This window comes from Mixophyes fleayi, chromosome 2 (assembly GCF_038048845.1).
Source record: "Mixophyes fleayi isolate aMixFle1 chromosome 2, aMixFle1.hap1, whole genome shotgun sequence".
NCBI lineage: Eukaryota > Metazoa > Chordata > Amphibia > Anura > Limnodynastidae > Mixophyes > Mixophyes fleayi.
This window is the reverse complement of record NC_134403.1, coordinates 118681764-118697076: the sequence shown is the minus strand read 5'-3', so window position 1 is coordinate 118697076 and position 15313 is coordinate 118681764. Positions and strand designations below refer to the sequence as shown.

At 35.4% G+C, this 15313-nt stretch overlaps 1 protein-coding gene across 2 annotated transcripts in view; it reads right to left on the bottom strand.

Annotated features, from left to right (window-relative positions):
* The window catches only part of SLITRK6 (SLIT and NTRK like family member 6), a 125674-nt gene that overhangs the window by 29037 nt on the left and 81324 nt on the right, over nt 1-15313 (bottom strand). Inside the window, exon 1 of one of the 2 annotated variants that reach the window (XM_075199889.1) lies at nt 6955-7389. The exons of the other annotated variant lie outside the window; for it this stretch is intronic. The gene's annotated coding sequence lies outside the window, so the exon portion shown is untranslated. Of the gene's footprint in view, nt 1-6954; nt 7390-15313 lie in introns of those variants that run through there. 2 annotated transcript variants of the gene reach the window in all.

Genomic DNA, 15313 nt, shown 5'->3' with positions numbered 1-15313 from the left:
ATAGTAACCGTAACTGATAGCGGGCTTCGTTGTATCCAGATGAGTTTATTACAATTAAAAAAAAAGCAATATAAAATATGCACAACATTAAACTGTGTCACATATACTAAATGCAATTGTGTATGCAACCTCCATTCAATAATAAAATGTCCGGTAAAGCAGTATATCATCTATAGCAGGATATAATCCTAATGAGAAATAATAGCAAGTTGTGTGGCCAGTACACCTTGTATAAATGTCTCTAATTCTGGACACACATAAAGAGGACTTGGAATTATTATAATAGCGGTAATAATGAAAAAGTCTCAACCCGCTGTTTGCACCTCTGTGTGATGCTGGAGACGGGGGTCCCAAATAATTATTGAAATATTAAATAAGCGTCATGTGCCTCTGGTGTCTACAGACTCAAAACAGCGTATGCCAAGGAATCCAGCTATTATGGGGAATATCTCCGCCCCCTACTGTTTGTACCTATGTATAATGCTGGAGACAGGGGTCCCAAATAGTATTGACGTATTAGATAGACGTCATGATGCTCTGGTGCCCGTAGTCTCGGACAGTGTGTATCGAAGGATCAGGCTGCAATGGGGAAAGTCTCCTCCACTCTAGATTGTAAACAGTCCAATGTACGTTCATCCCAGTTACAAGAAACGATGATTTTTAAGGGTTGAGATGATGTAATATGTCCGCTAGTACAAAAATACCTGCATTGTTCATTCAAGTCTGTCAGTCATATATAGAAGCCAATTTTAAAAGAGATTTGCATATGCAACAGTGAACTACAGCCCTTTTAGATTCTATCGGTCCTTTTGCAGTGAAGATAGAGCAGAAAAAACAATGTTCTTTTATTTCAAACTCTGCTGTTGCTTAATGTAATGGAGCATAATAACTCTTAATTGTAAGTACAGTACAAATCTACAGGTATTAACACCTAAAATAGTTTTACAGAAAAAGAGATTGACATATTTAACACACCCTTGGATTTAAGGTAAACACAAGTAAAACAATACTTAGATGTCGTTAAGCCAACAATGCAAAGGCAGATGGAACGTGCAGGGCGCAATCAATTTATTTTAAAATATTAAACACAACCCCATTGTTGTCAGTCAATGAGTAATGTGGGTGTATTTAAAGAGACCGCCTTAGGTTGGTTAGTGCTAGCACTGACCCTGAGTGTCTGGAATATTGCCTTTTGTCAAAAATTGTAGTTCAGTCCACTAAGGTTTGGTTAGTAAGTATTCGGTAATTTGTAATGACAGTTTGCAATTTGTAAACTATTACCTACAAATGGCATTCCCTGATGTTTATAAGTTTAAAGATATTTAAAAAAAGAACAAAGCAACCTTAATGTTATTGGCTTGTCTGTAATATGAGACAAAAAGGGGGACTTTCAGCCTTTTCCCACATCATGTCCCTGTAAATGGAGTGTGCCAAAGCATGCATAAAACATATGTTTATATAACTGAAGTAGTTTATCTCCTGCTTGTGAAATTTAAGTGGTGTTGTAAGACTCTCAGTATTGGGCAAATATGTCAATTTGAGAAAAGAGATAGATCACATATTAAACTCTGAATGAACCCTAGATAATACAGGAAATGTCAGCCTTAAAGACTGCAAACATTTCAGAATTAATTTCTGGTTCCATCATTGAAAAGCATGTTACAAGATGACAACATCCCAATACACAATCTTCTACATACACTCTTCCCAAATATGCCCACGTGGAAATGAGACCAGTGACACTGTACTCAATGTCAAGGATCCAATAAACAAGCATCAGCAATTGTCACATATCTCTCACCTTATAACCTAATGCTTCCTGTATTATGCAAGAGGAAAACAAATGTATATGGTCAGTATGAGACTATTTGTTACTATTACTATTGGTAGCCAAGACCATACTTGCCAACTCCCGAAATTCGGGTCAGTCTCCCGGGCTCCCAGGCGAGCTGGCATTTCTCCCGGATCCTGGATATCACCGAGAATCGCGTCAATTGACGCGATTCTCTGTGAATCACGCCATTTTGGGGGGTGGGAGGGGGCGGAGCGAGGCCAATCACGTCATTTTGGAATTAAGGAGTTACCCATTGCTGATTCAATGTTATAAATATTAGCAATTTCACATTTGTGGGGGATAACTATTTGCACTTCTAATTCTACTGGTAACATTTAATCCACATACAGATAATATATAAAAACATGGTCAGGAGTTTCAATTATAATACACTTTGATAATTTTGGCCACTGGTGAAGCTTCTTCTGCTAATATGCCAGTGGATCACAATCAGGTGCGATAACTATATGGCTATTCAGGTATGTTTCATGATTTTTTTTTTATATTGTCCATTACCACTGACCCAATTGTTTTCTTTGACATTTTTCCTTTACTTACTATATAAATGTCTTAAGAATTTGGGTAGGTGTCTTTTAAAAATGTCCAAACTTGAGTTCTGGTTAAGTGTAGCAAAAATGTGCCCATTTTTGTAGCATGGGTTGCAATTCAATTGTTTTTTCTTATTGCAATTTATTTATCTTCTCTTTTCTTGATATTTTTAATGTCCTTCTTGTTAAGCGTACACCATGACTGATAATTCTCACCACCTAAAACATCAGCTTCAATCCTCAATAATCAATTAATCATCGATGGACTGTTCACAGCAAACACACATACAGCTTGAAGATATATAAGTTAGTGATTGTTGGCTTGGGGAGAACAGCAATGTGTTTCTGTGATGAACCATATTTTCTTGTTTCATATAGCATAACAATCACTGTCACAGGAAAATAATTGTGAAAATGTTCCTTATATCACAATCATCCCTGCTAACAAACTTGGTTCCCCCAGCAAAAGGGTGTAGCGGTTTACAAATTCGTCCTCCATTTTTTGCCTTTGCCTTGAGAGAGAAAAAAGATATTTCCCACACATTTTGGGTGTATCATAACATAGTTTCATTTCACATACAGTCTCTCAAACATAGCCAATGTAGAATTGTATCTAGCTGATTTGATGATGTTGTGGCAAATTGAAATGACTTTGTAACATGAAAAGAGCCTTTCTTGTACAATATGATCTCCTAAAATGAGCACTTGTCATCCTTGACATTCCTAATATGCTTTACATTTCTTGATAAGTGTGCAATCTGTAATCTATTATTAGATTAACCACATGAACAAAATATGGGATGTGTGGCATTTTCCTTGACTGCAAGGCAAAAATATATTCAAGTTATTGTCAAATGTTACATTTCCAATCTTTAGTTATCTGGAGGGCAACCAGTTCTATTTTTGATTTCAAGCCAGGATTAGTTTGCTGGCAATGACAATAATTCTGCTGCTTTTAGTGATGGGGAAGAACCTGTGTCTTGACATATTTATGGACACTCTAGTATCACCCATTGTATGGTGATGGTCACCTTGGTAATACTCACTTGACCACATATGTCTCTTGGGGCATAAACATGAGTACAAATAGATTTTGAGAGTGACTACTTTAGGTTGACAACAATATCAGCACATAAAGCCGATATGGCTTTTTTTGAAAAATAATACTGACTACGTACTTGCCATCTCCGCTCAGCACTAGCCATTATTTATTAAAAGTATGTATATTTAAAAAACTTGAAAGGCATATTTTCTAAAGCTCTCATTTTGGTTACTTGTACATTTAGAAACTCTACGATGTGTCCTGCTATACATTTTCTTTTTGTCTACTACTTACATCATACTGTTTGCAATTCAGAACTGTCATCAGATGTAAATTTATTCCCATAGTGACCGACATCTACATCATCACCATCAGCAGAGAAAACAATGTTAGATGTACAATAGGCATATTCACTTGCTGTTAGTTATGCCAAATGGATTATCAGGTGTTGTCTTTCTATCAAATCAGACTATGATGCCTCTCCATAAGTTGGATATAGGCAAACGTTCCAAGCTTTTTTCATGCCAACATCAATTTACTCTTTGTGTGTGTGTACACTATACACTTATCCATAGCCATGTTATCCATGTTACGCTTGGAAAAAAAATCAAACTGACATTTAGTTTGCCTTGAAATTATGATGTTTGGCTTGTATTTCCTTGGTTCGAAACTTTGTAGGTGATAGGTTTGGGATGATGAAGAACTGTTAGCCATGGCATTATTTGGCATTGTATTGCATTGCAGTTTTCTTTACAGTATAATGATTTTTTTGAGGGAAAGAGGGGCAGGGGAGCTTGTATGCTTCTCAGATACAGTCTGTAGGGCATGCAAATATTTTTTTACGCTTATCATGGGGCTGCTGAATGAGATGATGAGGATGCATCACTGGTAGTTTCCTTTACTTCATTAAATTCATATTTTTCTTTACTTCACTACTAGCTTTTGTTGTACAATGTAGTTAGTGATGTAGAGTTTTCTTAGTATATTTGCCATTTCTTCCCTTATCTTTCTCATTTGCATTTAACTGTAATGTCCGATGTACTTTGTTTTCAGAAATGTTTGGTCCTGACACCTTTCTTTTCTCCACACAAGCCACTGTTCTCTATAAAATAACTGATAGTCAATACAAGTAGGAGTAAAAATTTATTTGAGCATATTATTTCAAACTCAAAGTCATTGTAAGTGGCTGTATTTATGCAGGAAGTGAAGAATTGTTATCTACAGGTAATGCTATATATAAAGAGCGCAGCCAACAGTGAAACCTAAGCAGGTAACTGTATTCATAAAATAGACCTTTTGGATCTGTTATGTTTGTTTTATATATAAAAAAAAGTCCAAATGTTGTCTTACCCTTTAACAATATTTATTTTCTATCACATATATTGCAACCTCTTCCAAATATTGAATTCTACAAGTATGTCAATAATAATGCTAAGTACATTTGCCCTTGAGCTCAACTCCCTGAATATATATCTATATTGTTTAGCTGTATCTACTTCCCCTGCTCAGTACGAAGATATTTAACATGAGTTCTTGAGATCTTGTTACTGTAACAATACTCATCAATGGTCAGTTCTAGACTCTCATCATCAATACATATCAGCCAAAAATTATTATCATTTGTTGTCTATTCACAGCAAGCACCATCTAGACATTATACACTTTGTTATCGTTGGGCTGAAGAGGGCAGCAGTCTGTTGCTCTGATGACCCTCATATTCCTACAACATTGCACTATTCTCAATCATTCATTTAATTAACTAGTAGAACATTTATCTGGCCTATTAGAAGGTGGATATCTAAATATAAAGGTTGGTCAATTTTGCACATGCAATGTAGATCATAATGTATTGCACATTTTCCTACTGAAATTACACGTTCCTTATACAGAGTACAACTAATCAGGTTTCAATTAATAGACAAAGTAAAGAAGAAAACATTGACATGCATATGGTGTTTACCAACATTTTGCATATTAATGAAATTAGCTTGGCTCCATACTACAGAAGTACTAAGCACAACAATGATTTTCTTGTGATATTGCTACATTATAAAACTGTCTGTATATTCTATAAGAATGTAATCCAACAATCACCATATAGGATCTCTTAAAAGCATCACATTCCAAATTATGCATATTATAAAAAACATAGCAGACATGTCTTGGCTATTAACTTTTTAATTTGTTATCAACAACACATTTTTGGCTCCGGGCTCTTCCAAATGTGGAGATGTATACACAGCTATTTAGAATTTATGTTCAGTTTAAATGTGTACCAAACTATGGCATTAACGCATAATACTTTTTAAATTCCAAATCTTCGGCAGAAGACAACATTATTAAGTAAAAATTAGTCAGAGTATTACATTTAAGTCATAACAGCTGCCATTAATTAAAAGAGATTTTTCACTGTACTAATTATTAACAGAACATCTTGGGAGCTTGAAACAAAAGTGGTTTTATACAACTGGAAAATATTTTACTGTACATTTTTTTTTTACCATTTCTCAATATTAGAATGGAATTTTCAGTTTATAAACATATCTGATTTTAATTAAAGTCCAGCATGTTTTGTTAAAAATGAAAAAAAGGAATCAACAATTGTAAAAATAAATCACACATTATAATACTTTAAACAGTGGTTACAGAATGTATACACAGGATACAGTATGTATAAACACTCTTTAAATGTATTTTGGTCACCAGCAGTGTTGTCATTTTTGGTTGCAGCACTTTCTAAACTTGTTTTAAGGTAATATTTTCAGTGAAGTACATATATTAATTAAGAAAATATATAAAAATAATGGAAAATGTTTATTGTAACATGGTCTACTAATTACATTCTAATAATCTAGAGCACACAAATAGTCCCATTTTACTGACACAATTATAAAATTACTCTGAAGACTGCTCTCCATATGTTATAAGAGTAACAACTGACTAATGACTTCCTGGACTTATCATCATTCAAACACCACCATAATAGTGCAGTAGCTGTGTGTGGCTAATACAATGTCCACTCCAATTTAAATCAAAATTAAATTTTAGTACACTACTATGTAAACCATAAGTAGGTGTGTAACTACTAAGAAGCTACTTAAGGACTTTATTAAGGCAAAAAAAACTATTTACCGACAACAAAATATGTCTATGTTTAATCTATACCTATTACTTTACTCATAAGTCAGTCACTGCTTTTGGTATTTTGCATTTCCAACTGTAGCTGCCTTAGAAAACGGATATCCAACGTGGAGCAACACACAACTACTGACCTATACAAATATTATGTGCAAAAAGCATATATCCTGTACAGCATAACAATGGTGTCAAAAGTTACATGAAACCACAATACAGTAACGAATTTCATAAAAGTCTGTTGCTGTATTCGTCCTTAATAGTTAGGATATCACAGCATGTATTGCTTATAAAACAAAGCACAATATGATATAGATTCTTGTGTTGCAAATTCTAATCATACTCATAGGTACTATGTTACCATTATATTCAAAATAACAGGGATATATTCTTACCTGTGAAGAGCTAAATCAGATGTTATACAAGTCCCAACAATCTGACAGGTAATCGTGTTTTTTAGAAGCAAACCCTTTCACTAGGATAAACCTTGACATCTCAAAATTAACTTTGCTGCAAGCTCAAACACATCCACAACGATCCTTGCAATCAGAAGAAGGAGCTGAATCTCTCACTGCATAGTTTGCTTCTAGTATATAGTTTTTTATCCAGTAACACGTATCTTTTTTCTTAGTTAAAATTCTAAGCAGACATCCAGGCTATCCTGACAGTACTTGAGGAGTTTAACTCTCGCCAAGCTGCTTTGCAGCAAATAAACATTTTTGACAGTCACTTGCACTGAGCAGCAGATGTAGCCTGTGTCAGATTCTCTATTCTCATTCCTTTCTTTCTAGTCTTTCTTGTTAGCTCGGATTACTATTACTCAGATTGCTAGAAGCAGAGAAATGGGCGTAAACATGGAGATTCTTTGACTTTTGACTCAGCCTTCAAGCCCTTCCCAGTGAGAGAGGGTTTAATGAGTGAGTGTCATTTTACATAAAACTCCACCTCGTTATCTCTGCAATGCCCCCACCCACATCTGCTTCCACTGCACATTTCTATTATGCACACATACATACACAGGAGTTATGCACCTTCAATTACACGTTTCAGCACAGTCCACTGTTGGAGAATTGTATGGACATTTTTAGCATGGAATAATCATGTATACATTGTAAAATATGGTACATAAATGTGTCATTTGTTAGATTAACAGTATTTAAGGTGCCCTAATGAACTAAAAAAAAAGGTTACATTTATTCTATACATGATTTTTTGAGGATTTGCTTGTAACAGTGCACTTTGTATTGCTATTTGGCTGCCACTATGTTGCTGCACTAGATTACATTTTCTGATATTTCTGGATATATCTTTTAATCACACACTAATTGATTTATTGACCATTTTGAAGACAAATACACTATTTGGCATACACAAGGGTAATATTATTTCTGTCATTTTTATTTAAATCTGCAACATGTTAGTAGATTTTCTCTATGCATAGCTAAAGGTACAGGTACAAATGGCTAAATCATATAAATTATAATAAATATACTGTAAATGAAACCTAAGCACAGTCATTAGACATGACATCCTTTGTAATCAGTGGTTAATAATTAGTAAAAAGCACTTGTTCAGTGGCCTTATGCTTCATTTAATGGGAGTATATTGTACTTTATAGTACAGGTCTTCATTACTTTTTTAAGAAATAATATATTAGGTAAGCTATTTCCCACCAGTGCAAACCCATAAAATGTATTGTAGACAAAAACAAAATTAAAATGATCAACTAATTTTATTATAAATTACTTGTGTAGAGACTTCATCTTGGTCATTATTTAATGTACTATATGTAAACAATTGGGAATTCATTATCATTTGCTGTGAACATTCCAAAGATATGATTGGTAACCGATAATTCTATCCTTGCCAATCTAAAATTTGCAGACATCACTAATGGAGATGAAGAGTTACTAGAAAACATACCTAATTTTACAAATATGCATTATATGTTATTATTACTACTGTGAGCCTAATTAATTAACTTAAAACAATAATTAAAGATATATAAATTATTTTGGACCAATACTATGAATCGTTTTGCAAATGTTAGAGACGGGAGACAGGAACATAACTAGAAATTTGGGGACCTCATAACAAAATGTTAAAGGGTCTTCCAAGGTTTCTAGGACACCCTCCCCTCCTATCACATCTCCTCTTCTCACTTACCTTGTGGATCATTTATCTAACATTGATCCCTGGGCACCATGGTGACCACTTTAGCTTGCACTTGCTTTTTGTCTGACACTCTGCAAACATATAACAGACCTGAGTTAGGTGCTTGTAATATTTTGGTTCATTTTTGGTCATGAGTCTGTTCATGTCTCTAATAAAATTAAAATTATAGTTTGCATATTAAAGGTAATTTGGTAACTGATATTTATTAAATTTATATTTACCTATCCTGAAAAATATTGGTAGCAGGGTACGGATAGTCACAGCATACATTTGCAGAAAAAGGGTTGCTTGTGTTTTAATCATGAATACATTTGGGTCAAGGCTACAATGGCAACCTACTTTCAATATACTTGGTTATCATTTATGTCTCAAGAATTTCCATAATCCAATTTAAGGGGAAATCAGAAATATCCTAATACTAGATTAGAATGGGAAAATCACTGTTTGTAAATCATAATTTTAAATTTCCCAGGCCAGACCAATATTCCAGGACCAGTTGAGTGATTGTTTCCACGTCTGGTTCATTCTCCCCCGCTCCGCCCTCCCTGTAGGAGTCTCTCAGGGCTCTATTCTTAGCTCTCTACTCTTTTTACTTTATACTTCCTCCCTGGGTGCTCTCATCTCTTTTTTGGTCTTCAGTTTCACCTTTACGCTGCTGTCATTCAACTCTGCATCTCTTCTCCTGATCTCCTTCCCCCTCCTCTCTCGCATTGACTGCTTCTCCTCCACCACCTTTTGGATGTCCTCATGCTTTCTCAAAATTAACATTGCTAAGACAGAACTCATTGTCTTCCCTCCTTCTAGATCCTCATCCCACCTTGTTCTCTCTATCACTGTCATTGACACCACCACCTCTACTGTCCCCCACCTCTACTGTCTGGGCATCACCTTTGACTCCTCCCTCTCTTTTGCCCCCCATATTTCATTGCTTGCCCAATCCTGTCGCTTCCAACTACGTAACATTGCCCGCATCCGGCCCTTCCTATCTCAAGATGGAACCAATACCATCATCCATGCACTCATAATTTCCTATCTTGATTATTGTAACCTTCTCCTCACCGGTCACCCCCTCTTTCACCTCTTCCTTCTTCATTCTATGCTTAACGCAACTGTGAGACTCCTTGTCTTTTCACATTGCTGTTCTTCTGCCTCCCCTCTCTGCCTGGCCTTACATTGACTCCTCTTTCGCTACATAATTCTTTTCCAGCTCCTCACATCACTTACAAGGCCCTCTCCTACACAATTGTCCCTTATCTCTCCAACCTCTTCTCCATCCACGCTCCCTGCATTCGGCCAATGACCTCTCCTCCATGTTGATCACCTCATCCCATTCCCGAATCCAAGATTTCTCCCGAGCCGCCCCTCTCCACTGGAATGACCTCCCATGCTCCATCCAACTGTCCCCTAGCTTTTGCTCCTTCAAACAGGCACTTAAAACTCACCTCTTCCTCAAAGCCTACCAGCCTTCCACTTAATCCTCTCTTCTTGTTCATTCTCTTTACCGCTTGTTTCCCGACCCTTACTTCTCCTACGCTTGATCCCCTCTTCTAACGCCCTTTGTGCTTGCTGTCTCTTTGCCTTCCCTTTAGGATGTAAGCTCTTACGTGCAGGGCCCTCTTCCCTCCTGTCTCTATACCATTTCTTCTGCTCCACCTTCACTATAATTGATATGCCTGGAATTTCTGGAGTCTTGGTATTCTTAGTTTTTGTTTTGCACTGTTTTACCCTGTATGGTCAAATGTTTGTATTCTGTACGGTGCTGCAAAAATTTTGTGGTTCCTTAATAATAATAATAATAATAATGTAACATCTTCTGCAGATGCAATTTGGACTGTTATTACTTGAGTCTCAGTGAGTACTTTATTTCAACAAAATCAGTAAGTGCAACCATACAATACAGGTAAAAGAAAACATCTTCTATAGTACAAGTGGAGTAATATACCACCAATTATGATTTTGAAGACTCTGGGTTTTGGTTGTAAATGATAGAAGCTTAATGAGATAGGAAAATATAGGGATCAGTCTAATTAATTTCTCTGGGTTTTCATATGCTTTAATTTTATTCCACTCCTGAGGGATAAGAAAAGACTTAGACCTATGATGAAAAACATCAGACAACAATCATGCCCATGCATTTTTACTCAAAGATGGTGAATGGGAGGGCATATACATCCCTACGCTTCAAAGAGTTAGGAAAGTGTTTAAATGTAAAAAGTGTTTTTAAAGTTTTTGTTTCAATTTCTTTGGAAGCTACCATGAAAAAAACAGTTGCTAATGTGTCATCAAATGCCCTGATTTAAAGAATGGATTATCATGTCTGGGGAGAAGATGACACATGAAAATATAACATATTGAAGTATCATTGTTGGGCCTAGCAGGGTGTTATAATCAGCAAGATACTGCAAAAAATGATCAATGCGGAATAACAACTTGAAAATTAATAGGGAAGTGCTAGTAGGCAGCTTGGGAAAACTAAAAAAACCTCTGCTCTCAGAGGCTGGGATGTAGTGGCATAACAGAGTACATAGGCAGAGAAGGCAGCAGAACTAGAATGACTGAGGAATGATAGGGGTTACCAGAAAGATTAGTCACGCAGATGGAAATCACAAATCTGAGCCAAACAATCAGACAGGCAAGGATCTAAACAGGACTGGTAGTAAGCCAGGCAAACAGTCAGGGATAATAACAAGATATGAGCACAAGCTTAGAGTTAATAGACCAGACACACGCAAAAGAACAAACTCTGAAACTAGTTAGAGGAAAAGTCTGACGCTCCAACCAGTTGTTGATACATGCACTATTTACCAAATGCAGTTGTATTATCCTTTCAGAAAGTGTCCTCAGATGCATTAATGTCTCCACTATGGAAGTTAAGGTTGACAGGGCACATGCTATGAAACTGGGAATGACATATAAACTGCATGCATAACAATCTAAGCATTAACAGCAGGGCACTGCCACTGATACAGGACAGTGTAAGAGGATAACACACACATGACAGAAAAGGTCCAACAATGGAGATCTTTCTGGTAGTTCACTGACCTTTTAAACATAATTCTCCTTCATTGTTCCTTACCTTGGATCATTTGTTACAAATTGAAGTTAGTAACATTATACTTTTTAAGGTGTTTTTGAAACACTTTTTATGTATTCCTGACACAAGCTGTCCTGCTTAACTGACCATCTGTTTTGGATTATGTGTATCAGGCACCAGAATGAGAAACTTTACCCTTCTCACTTCATGATAATTGTGCTGTTATTGCCAGTAATTTATTCCTCAAATATTCTGATATTGATACTTAACACTAGAAGGGACACCTAAGTTTATTTAAGTCAGGACGGGGAGATCTGGACATTATAAATCCCCTATCCCTGGAAAGCTTAATGGTTTTTGTACTGTAGGGTGTTATTGTCACCAGAAAATATCTTATAAGGGCCATATTATTTCAAAGATGGGACATCCAAACAATACTAGTGAGTGTCTAGGTGTCAGCTTTTTTTTCACATTTTATATGAATTATTTGCATTTTGAAAGTTTAAATACTTTGTCTAATAGAATCAGTGGGATTTTTTTATCTAAACCAGTTGCCTTGATGTATTTTGTGATTTTTTGATCATCGTGTATATCAGATCATGGTTAGTTTTTTCACCAATTACTAAATGAACTTTACCTTTATCATCATAGAAGTTACACGTGGGTTGTAAGAATAAATTAAGACACTTCAATCATGTATATTTAAATAATGCATTTTTGATACAGTAATAAAGATTTTATTTACATTTATGTTTCCTGGCAAAAACTGATATCACACTTTCCATGCTTCAATGGCATTAGGTTCCTATGAAAAAAATGTTTGGGACCCTGTAAGGATAGCATTGTAATGTTTAGCACTCTTCATCCAAAGGTTATACAAATGACATAGAAAATATAAATTCTAAAAGATGCACCGTTTTATTATATAAATAAACAACATACAAAATAAAATCAAATATGTGACAATACCAGAGCGTTCACCACACTGTGAACTACACGCTCCTATATTTCACCAGCGTCTTTGTCTCTGTAATTTTAATGAGCAATCCTGGCTACTGAGCCATGCTCTTCACTCCTAAACCCACATGGAAGGGACTGAGCTCAATGTCCTCCTGTTTTTTATAGGTCAACAAAGAAAGCACAGTCTGCAGAGGCTTTGATGTCCACATAGGCATGATCCTGGACCTGATAGTAGTAGTGAGTCCTAGTCAGCACTGTCCTGAAGAGAGACCACCTATCTCATCACAACATTATATGTCTGCATTATCTGCAGGCATAAAGATGGAGCAAAAAAGCATAAGACAAATAAAGGGATTTAATGTCTTGTGAAATGAGAAAGATTCACTACATTGCACCACACTTACCCTACATTTCCTATGGTTACACTCTGGAAGAGAAGCGTTGTCAGACTTAGGCAGTGTGAGCATTGAGATGAGAGACAGGTGCTCAATAAAAAACTACATATTCACATGAAGCTTTGACAGTGGACATGGGTCCCCTCCCCAGCTATGAAGCTAGTATGAGTTGCACCTCCTGTTACTATGTTATGAGTGCCGACTGATGTTACTCATAAATATCCAATGTAAAATGTAAAAATAGCACATAACCAAGTAAATGTACAATAGCAAACTTGAAAGGATAATGTGTAAAAGTAAATGTACATAACATATGGCATATTGGTCAGTGTACATACAATGTAAGGGATGCATGTAACCAACATTGTAACACATGAGTCAGCCTGGCAATTAGCATAAAAACAAGAGAAAATGCACTGTCCATAAATTACCCAGACTTTACACTATATTGTTTGTAATCAATTGAATTAGTTAAATGACTAAATCAGAAACATCTAAGATAGTAGTTAAAAGAGTGCTTGTATGGATCAAAAATGTCAAATGTCAAAAAATATCATCTCAGTAATACTTTCTGTGAACTCACTGGCTTTGCCCCTGTGAATGAATGCTCCATTTCAAACAGAATTTCCTTTATCTTCAATTACATGCCTATTATCTTTTACAAAATATGCTCCTCTATCTACTACTGTTTTTGAGCTGGATACTTTTAGAAATACATCACACTCAACATACTCACAGTATTCTTTAATTTGCATGTGTATTGTCCTATGTACATTCGGAACACAAATGTGTCCACTTCTTAATTAACATCTAGGTTTTTAAAAGATTTGTCTGCTCTACTCTAACTTAGATGCTTTCATTATAGGGGCCATTTACAAAACCAGAGCACAATGGACAAAAAAAAGCACAAAAGGCATTACTCCTTTGGTTTGTCATTATATAATTGTTATTGCAACCAATGCAGTTGATTTTACAGTACAATGCACAGGTTTTACACAGCAAGATAGTATCATTTTCCAAGCTGTAATATTTTTGATCAGGCTGATGGTTGCCAGGGCTAAACATAGCTTTGTAAAGTAAAAAGCCCAGAATTTAAGCCCACTGTGTGGTGACATTAGCCACTACTTATCTTTTATCCACTACTTTAAATTGAACAATTTGTTCAAAGTTTATACAGTACATATATAGTAATAGGACAGAATGTGTCATGCTTTCCCTTGTTTAAAGCAGACTTACTGTAAGTGGCAAACTATATAGTGCCATTGACGCAGTTGTGATCTTTTAATAATTTAATGGCCCAGTCATTATTTGTTAAGGGGGATTGAAAACAATTGGGATGTCTTTTAGTCATTGTCAATGTAATCCTATTTTCCATGCAGTCAGTAAATTTTGCATTGTATTTTATTTTTACAGTGGCTCTGTTACATATGATTTTGTTATTGTTGGAATAACTGCATTCTTGATTCTCTGTGTAAGCACAAATAACTGACTACATTAATATATACATTACATAACACCAATAGTATACACTTTTATTATATAATGCATTGTCCTGCTCACAAAGCAAAATAGAACTTGTTACTTTATTATTACTAATATAATAATAATAATAATAATAATAATAATAATAATAATAATAATAATAATAATAGTAAAATTAATATGATTTTTAAATATCTTCCTGAAGCACTGTATAGGCTTATATTCTTTTGCAGAAATTCGTTGGTCTTCTAAGGATTATATAGAAATAAATAACATAGATATGCGCCCTATTACTAAATGTAACATTTCTTCTTTGTGTTATCTGCTGTACTTGTCTGAACAGGAGTTCTGTGTGTCAGTTCATTGAGGATGTTGGTTTACTGAGAAAAGTATTAGACACCTCCCTTTTGTTTGCAAGGTAACAAAGCAAACAAATAAAACACTGTTGTACAAAACAAGTGTTTGCTTATATAATAAGAGTCTTACAAGTTCAATAAAACAAAGGATTTGGTTACATTGTTGGAAAAATTCCCAGAAGTTGGTGGCACGGAGAAACCGTAGACAAAGCAGCAAGGAGAGATTTTATGTGAGAAGGTGATGGTATGATATATGATGTTTGGCATAGCTAAAGATGATTGGAATAGCTGTATGTTAATTGATAGACCAAACTAAATGAAAGGTTTATTTGAGCAGCATTAGAACGTGCTT